A 9,069-nucleotide genomic window follows, 5' to 3' on the forward strand; every position below is an offset into this window, starting at 1 on the left:
ATGCAGGTCAGTGAAAATGCATTATATTGCTACATTATATTTAAGGTGGGTGGAAGGGACCAATAAAATGGATTAGCAACCACTGAAGATTCACCCAGTTCAACAGAGTTCAGTTAATAGCATTCCTAAACAGGAATAATTGGTGTCTTCAAACACAAAGTGCACTTAAGATCAGACACAAGCCTTTGCATTTTAGGGAACAGGGTTTTTTATTTTTTATTTTAAAAGGGCTTGATGTAATGCTAAGCATCCATTGGCAAGAAAGACCATACACAGACAAGACAGGCAACAGAAGAGCTACAGTTCTGTTGTTGTTTTAAACATTTGTAGCAACATTTAAACATATGAGAATTTCAGCAGTAATTTGTATTCATAGACTATGCACATGTTCATACCCAGATGATCAAAATATGTCTCTATGGAGGCACAGTGCATGTGGTGAAGAGTGTGCTTTGTAGCATTTTGGCATCACAAATACCCCACAGATGATAGATGCCACCTACTTCCTCCTTCTCTTCCCAAACCTCAATCACCAAAACCCAGAAGATGACAAGGTGTTTCCATCATATTTCTTGTATATTTTCTTGTACTGGTACCATGCATTTCAACACTAACAAAAACAGGTACTCACCACATTTTGATAAATATGGGAGTTCTCACCAACCAATGGTTCATACATTAGAGCAGGGGTGGGCAATTATTTCAGCGGAGGGCCATTTACCGAGCCCTTGAGGGCCGTTTAGCAAGCCATCAAGGGCCGCAAGTGTAGCCCCACCCTTTGACAGGTGCCCCGCCCCAATCACTATCTTGGGACTGGAAGTCCCACCCCTAGCCCCTGACCTTTGCCACCGATACTTTCTCCCCATGCCCTCCCAGAAGTACTCCTTTCAGCAAGGGTTTGACATCTTGGAACCAGAAAAATACCAAATGAAATTGTAAAAATCAAACATTTACTACAACATTGATTAATTTGATTTCAAAAAATATTTTGTCCTGGTTTACATGTGTTTCTGTAGTGTACACAGAAGTGATTGCACAATAGCTTAAAATGAAGTCTTACTCTTGTATATTGTAGTAGGGTGTGGGTAGGTATAGGTTTGTGGGTATGTGGAGTGTGGGGAGGGTTGTCGGCAGGGTGGATAGGTGTGGGTGATGTGTGTATGTGGGGTGGGGAGCATGTGGGTGTGGATATGTGGTGTTGGTGGGTATGGTGTTTGTGGGGGAATGAGAGTGTGTGGGGGGGTGGCTAGGCTATTTGTTGCATGTGTGAAGGGGGAGGATTTGCCCACCGCCCCCTCTGCCACTCCCATGGCAGGCAAAACCCCCTACAGCGCTCCTCCAAACCTGGGCTCCACACTCCTGCTGCTCCTGGCCCTGGGGCACCGGCACGGCCACGTGCTCCCACTCAGAGCCACTTCCCCCTGTTTGCCACCACTGCCCTTCTGCCGCTTCCCTGTTCCTGCTACCAGCTTACTGCTCCAGCACCATGTCCCAACTGCATGACTATTACTGCAGGACACAGCAGGAACTAGGACACATCAGGAGCTACACCGGTCCAGCCAGCACTGCACAGAGCCAGCCAAGAATCACAGGGGCTGGGCCAGCTCCTGCTGTATCCTGCAACCTGGCACTGCAGCCAGGAACCATGTGGTGCCAGAACAACCACTGGGGGCATGGAGGAAAGTGGCCGCAGAAGCAGGCAAACGGCTGTGGCAGGCAGGGGGAAGTGGCAGTGAGTGTACACGCTGAGCACGGTGACAGCTGGGAAGGAGCATGGGGTCTGCGCAGTGCACTGGGACCAGCACCAATGGGGCCCAGAGTGAGGTGGTGAGAGCATGGGGCATTGGCTGGCAGGCCTCTATGGAGCCCGGCTCCAGAACCCCTGCCAGCTCGGCCCCGTGCTCCCACCACCCTGCCCTGGCCCCCTGCTAGCCACAGTGCAGCAGGGAAGACCCCACACTCCTGCCCAGCTGTCATTGAGCTCTGCATGCCTGTTCACTGCCCCTTCCCCCCTTCCCCACCCCCCTGCCTGCTGCCACTTTCAGCACTTCCCTGTCTGTGGCTGGTGCCCCTCCTCTCCACCCCCCACACCAGCCACTCTGGCATTACATGGCTCCTGGCTGCAGCACCAGGACCACAGCAGCTGGCTCGCCCCAACCCTGAGGACTGGGGGCAATCACCTGCAGTCCTCCCCTGCCTCTTCCCCCTCTTCTTATCTGAATTTCCCCCCAGTGCAGGGAGGCAGAAACAGCCCCAGGGGCCCATGCCACAAGTCTCTGCTCTGCATGAAGCTTCTAGCTGGGGGTGGAAGGGGCAGGGCTACTGGGCCTTGCTTCTGCAGCCATTTGATCCTGCCAGCAGCTACCCCTAGGTCAAACTGCCCCTGGGTTCTGTCAACCTTGACAGGCAGCCTGGGGCAGATACATTACTTATTTAAAATTTTTAGGGGCCCTGCAGGCCAGATCCAGCCCACAGGCTATATTTTTCCTTCCCCCCAAGTTAGAGTCTCTGTTTGTTTGTTTTTTCTATATTTACAAAAGTGGGATGACTTAAGCTTGGTCTATACTAGTTTCACCAGTATAGCTACATCAAGTAGGAGTGTGTGGGGGTGGGGGGGGGGGGCTTTTAACTCAGACAACTATATCAGTAAATCCCCTCTGGTAGATACTGTTATGCCAGGATAGGGAGTCTGTTGTTGTAACTTATGTATTGCAGGAAGAAGACAGTTATGTTAGCATAGCTGCAGTGGCAGGAGTTGTGCAGTGTTTGTGGATGAGCCTTTGTTTCCATCATCCCTAGACTTTTACTTTTTTGCTGTAAACTAAATTGATATCCTCCTTATTCTTTTAGAAAACTATATATTATCAGCATCAACTCTATCTTAAATTTTGGTGTAGAAGTGTACTGTTGAAACAAGATGCATGTTCAGCTCCAAATCAAACAAGACACCTTGTACTCAGCTATCCGAACTAGACATGAGAATTCATCACAGATGCAGTTATAATTCATTACTTGTTTAATCCAGGAAAGCCAGTCTATTAAAAAGCTAGCATTCAGAGGTAGCAAATCATGTCATTAAAATCTGTACAGATCTTCTGAGCACTGTGGGGATAATGAAATGGTCAAGAGATGCACCTTTGTGGATTAAGCAAATGCCTCTGCACTCACACACTCTGCAGAATGCTGACAAGGGAGAAGGGAGATTTTCTCCATAAAGAAAAGCATGAAGTTTTCTGAACAATTACAGAAGAAAAACATACATTTCTTCCAAATATGCTTTTTTCTAATATTTATGCAGTAGGCATTGAATTTCTACAGGGTAGAGAAACCAAAAACAGAATTTGGGGAGAAAAGGAAGAAAAAAAAATGAAATGCATTAGCACTGAGAAATTCAAATCAAGGACTTTTAGTGTGATTGAAACTATTTCAACTTAAACCCCTTTCCAAACAAAACCACACATTAACTTAAATTCACAAATGGAACAAAAAAGCTTAGAACAGACATGTGACTTTATAATACAATCAGTGCTAAGAACATAATGTACTACACAGGATTTGTAGAGGCAACTTAAACTTTGATATCCCTCCCTAAATGCATTTCACCTTGTTTAACTTCAGTGTGCATTGCAAACAACCTGTAAGTTATGGCAAAATGGTTGCCACTGACTTCTGGATGACTTTGAGCTGAATTTCAAAAAATTGTGGACCTAGTGTCATATAAATCTGAACTGAGCTGTGGAGAATTTTTAGACTAATTTGAACTATACGTAACTGTAAAACAAAATAATAGTGTGTATCGAAGTAGTTGAAGAATAGGTTAGGGATTACTTGGAAAAGCTAAATACTTTCAGGTTGTCAGGGCTGGGTAGGCTGTACCCCGCAGTATTTCAAGAATTTACTGAGATTGTTTCAGAGCCATTAGCTGTAGTCATCAGGAGCAGGCAGCATGGATTCATCAACAGCAAGCCATGCCAACCAATTTGATTTCCTTCTATGACAAAGTGGCAAGTTTGGTGGATAAGGGGAGATCACTGGATTTAATGTGTCATCATTTTATCAAGGTTTTTGACACTGACATGTCATGTTTTCCCATTACATTCTCATCTGTAAGCTTCAAAGCTATGCATTAGATGAAATTACTATAAAGACGGATACACAACGAGTTGGATCATCATGCTCAGTGAATAGTTTTCAATGGCCCAAAGCCTAGTGGGGTGGAGGTACTGAGTTCCCCAGGGTCCAGTATTAATATATTAATATAGTAATGATTTTAAGGATGGGCTCAAGTGCACATTTAGCAAATTTGCAGATAATGCCAAGTTGAGTCAAGCTGCAGACACTCTGGCGGGCAGAGTTAGGATTCAAAATAAACTGAGAAAGTGTTCTGAAATTAATCAGATGAGATTCAACAAGGACAAGTGAAAAGTCCTGCACTTGGAATAGAACAGCTACATGCAGAAATACAGACTGGGGAATGAATGGCTAAACTGCAGTATTGCAGAGAAGGACTTGGAACCACAAACCAAACATAAACCAACAGTATGCTCTTGTTGCAAGAAAGGCCACTAGCATACTGTGCTGTATTAATAGCAGTGTCACTTTCAAATCAAGGAAAGGATTCTTCCTCTATATTTGGTAATGGTAATGCCTCACCTGAAGTACTGGGTCCAATTTTGGGCCTCTTACTTCATGAACGATCAGAGACAAATTAGAAAGAGACCAGCAATAAGAAACAAGAATTAATAGAAGCCTGGACACAGGACTTATAAGGGAAGGCTGAAATAACTAGTGTTATTTTTAGTCCAGAGAAATGAAAGCTGTGGTGGGATTTGATAGCAGCCTTCGAATTCCTTAAAGATGATTATGAAGAGGATGGAGATAAACTATTCCCTGTAGTTCCCGGAGACAGCAAGGGTCTTAAATTGCAGCAAGGGAAATTATGAAGTACTTTCTGACTTTCTGACTGATTAAGCATTGGAATAGGCTAGCCAGAAATTTATGAGATTTCTACCTTGGAAGTTTAAGACCCAGTTAGACAGACATTTGACAGGGATGGTTTAGTCACTAACTAGATCTTGTACTAGGAGGAGTCTAGCCACAGCAGTATAGAGCTTAATACAGTCCCATTTAACATTGTGGTGAGTTCAGTCTGGCTATGGCTACACTTCTGCTGAGACCCAAAATATCTAATTTAAATCTAGCTCTCTATGTTACAGGGCAGTCATTGAGTTAAGGCAGGGGCAGGCAATTATTTTGGGTGGAGGACCACTTAACAAGTTTTGGTGAGCTGTCAAGGGCCACAAGGGTAGCCCCGCCCCTTGACAGGTGCCCCGGTCCCTGGTGACCATCTTGGGACAAGAAGCCCCACCTCTAACCCCTGACCTTTGCCATGGGAAACCCCTCCCCTTGCCCCAGAAGTAGTCCTCTTGGGAGGGAGGGTGCTGCTAGCTTGAAACTGGGGGAAAAAATCATATACTAAAAAAAAAACATCTACTATAATTTATTTTAATTTTCTTTAAAAATATTAGTGTCCTGATTTATGTGTGCTTGCATAATGTATATTGTGTAGGTGCTAAGGGGGTGTATGTGGGGGTAGGTATATGTGGTAGGGTGTGTGGGTGTGGAGAGGTTTTGGGGATGTGTTTGGGGTGGGGACTGTGGGAGGGTGTGGAGTTTTGGTGGGTGGTGTGGGAAAGAGAGAGACATGGAGCTGGGCCGCTGGCTCCATCACATGCAGCTCTCGCGGACTGCATGCCAGCCTCACATGATGCAGCCAGGCTGACCTCACACCCAGTCCCACTGGCCCCAGGGCACAAGTGTGGGCTCTGCATTCCTACCCACTGCCACCACTTTTCTGCTACTTCCCAGCTTTCCCCCCCATGTGCCCACCCGCCACTGCTGCTGCCACTTCCCACACCCCACCTCCGGCCAAAGCTTTCTGCCACTGCTCCCCACCACCTCCGGCCCAACGTCCAGCCACACTGACTCTAGCCCATCCCAGCCAGCACCATACAGCTCCTGGCTTCATGGGCTGGTCACAGTGGTTTGCCGCCCCACCCCAACCAATCTTATCGGACTTTCCACTCGGATGGAGGGAGGGCAGGGAACAGCCAAAGAGTCACCAGGATAGAAGCCACAGAAGCTGCTGGCTGTGGGGCTGGGGGTGGGGGGAGAGGCTGGGACTGGGGTGGAGCTGGGTAGGCCTTGCTGCTCAGCCACTGGGTCCCACTACCAGCTTCCCCTGAGTCCTACTGCTGCTGGTGCCTTGTCATCTTTGACAGGCAGCCACGCGCAGATAATAATTAATTTTCTAAATTTTTAGGGGCCCTGCAGGCTGGATAGAATGGCCTGGCAGGCAAAAATTTTGCTCTTGTCCTTCACAGCTAGGTAAGGGATACATTAACAAATAAATACTTGGGGACTATTCATAAGGAAAAAATTTGCAGCGTTCTTTAGGAGCTTATTTTCAATAGGAATAGACACAGATACTTCTGAAATGCAAACCAAAAAACCTAGAAAACCAAGTGTTGGTATGATGACCAAGCATATCACATATAGTGATATGCTTGCATATAGAAAATTCCTTTTAATTCAGAAATCAAATGTCCCATAAGAAAGGATTAGACAGACATATTAAAAATGTCTAAAGGATAAATGGAAAAAAATAATCTAACACAACAACAGAAGTAGATAAAATTCTTGATCTTTATTTGATTAAACTAGAGTTTAAATCATAGCAATACATTTTTTCAGTATTAAAGCACTACCTGCATAAATAATAGATTATAATATTATAGGCATTGTAAATTAAGTATACAAAACAAACAATTGAATCCTGTGTGTTTAAATAACTTGTTTTTTAATATATTAACTAGACTGTTAATTTTAAAAATTCAATCATTAATATACAGTAGTTAGAAACTGTTTAAATGCACTTACCTGAAAAGCTGAATTTTTGGAAATAACACACAGTACGTACAGTCTGGAGCAACCTACCCTGGATTTTACTTGAGAATAAACTAATACCAGTGTCTAGAGCAGACATGTGGCCAGTTCTCCAGGGATAGTTTTCATCATTATAAACTATTACACCAAGTAGAATCCAGGAATGGGGCAAAGGGGGTTTGGACCCCTAGTTTGGCTGTGCTGCACATGTGCAGTGAACTCTAAGATTACTGCCCAGTTGGTCTGCCAGACCTCCACATGAGCATTGAGCAATAAGGTCACCAACTGATTTCGACAGGGTCTGGCCAGAGCCTCTGCTTTCATCTGCCTCAGGAGCCCAGGGAGTGAACACTGCTGCTATTTGCTTTTCCCCACTCTTCTCCCACCTCTCCTCCCAACTTTATTTAGCAGGGGGCTGAAGGGACAAGTGATGGTGACAGTGCTTACACTTTGGGCTTCAGGCACTACATGAAAGCAGGGGCTCTGGACAGACCTTGTCCCAAAAGCTCACATACAAAACAGGCAAAGAGGAGTAAGACTGCCTCACTGTACTCTGTCTGGATCCTTCCCTGATGGCACCTCACCAGTTGATGTTTGCATTAAGAAAATGGCTACCTGGCGATGAAGCTGGCTACAGCTATACACAAACAGAAACAGAACCAGTGTTACTTATACAGTCTTGTTGGGAATAACTTTTACTACCTGATTAATACAGAGCTTGCTCTGAATCTGGCTTAGACAACAGAGAAGCAACAATGGGCAAGCGGAGTGTATCATCTCTAACTTCCCCTCTTCAGGCAATGAAAGTTAGAGTGAGGATGAAAAAGTGTAAATTGTACAAGTGTCTTCTATACATGAGTTATGTAATTATATTATGTTTGAGAACACGGTTTAAGCTATGGGCTTGTCCATACTTTGGCAGTGGCCTACTTCAGGAAGAAAAAAACTAAACATGCCCCATCCACACAGGTCCACAGGCAGGATGCAGACCTGAAAGTTCGCCATTGTCATTGCCTCCCATCATCCATTCCCAAGCCTTCAATCCAGCAGATCTGAGAGTAGCCATGGGGATGAACTCAGAGCAGTCTTAATGATGAATGACCAGGTCTAGGATGTGTCAGCACACTAAAGTGGATGTGGTGTAATGTAGGACGGTCAGGTTGTGCCCCATTTCCCTGGGACCAGCTCTCATAGCAGCATAATCTTCTAAAAGGACTCTGTTGTGAGGTATGAGGAAAGTGATATAATGTGTATCATTGTTTATCTCATATATGTTCTGACAATACTTTTCTCAGGTAAAATTCTCCTACAAACTCAAAATTAGGTATGCATTACCTATATGGAAACAGGCTGCCTAGACTGCTAGTTTCTGTAGGTAGGTTTTTCTTCATTAGGTGCTCCTCAGCCTGTCCTCCCAAATAAAAAACAGGCCTTAAGCAACAAAAATCAAACAAAAACAAAACAAAATAAAAACAGGTAAATAAAAAAGCAACCCCTTTTGCCCTGTGATAGACACTAGGGCTAGGAACAGAAACTACACATAAAGTGGTATAAGTAATCATAATTCAGTTTAAACCTGTAACACAACAGAAGTTCAGTGCATGTAGACCGATTTCAAAATAGCAGAACCCAGTTTAAGATAGACCTGGATGGGTTTAGTATCAGATTTCATCAGTTTAGGTTAGACCAATCTATTGAGTTTTCACATCCAGATCCCCACACAACAAAAGTAGGTCGTAGTCCCCCAGTATCACAGGATGGTTTCCAGCCCCTGCTAACTGCCCCCTTCATGCCCCGCCCCCTCCAGAGCAGGCAAGCTAGTCTCTGCCAGTGCTCCTCTGCCCTGGTCAAGCCAGGCCAGCCCCACCTTAGGCTGTCATAGAGCTGAAGCAGCAAAGCCTCTGTTCCCAGCCCAGCTGGTGAGAGATCTGGGGGGCCAGTGAAGAGGGAATGGAGCCCCCACCCCTCATCCCTCCCAGCTGCAGTCTGTAAAGCATGGGCCCCCCCCAGCACTGGGGGCTTCCCCACCATACCCAACTCCATAATCATCCCAGCCCCGGACCCCCAACCTCCACCTGGGAGGCCAGGTCTTGTGGGAGAACAGGGCTGAGACAACTGCAGAGC

The sequence above is a fragment of the Alligator sinensis genome, unplaced genomic scaffold (genome assembly GCF_000455745.1).
Source record: "Alligator sinensis unplaced genomic scaffold, ASM45574v1 scaffold1167_1, whole genome shotgun sequence".
In the NCBI taxonomy this organism is placed as follows: domain Eukaryota; kingdom Metazoa; phylum Chordata; order Crocodylia; family Alligatoridae; genus Alligator; species Alligator sinensis.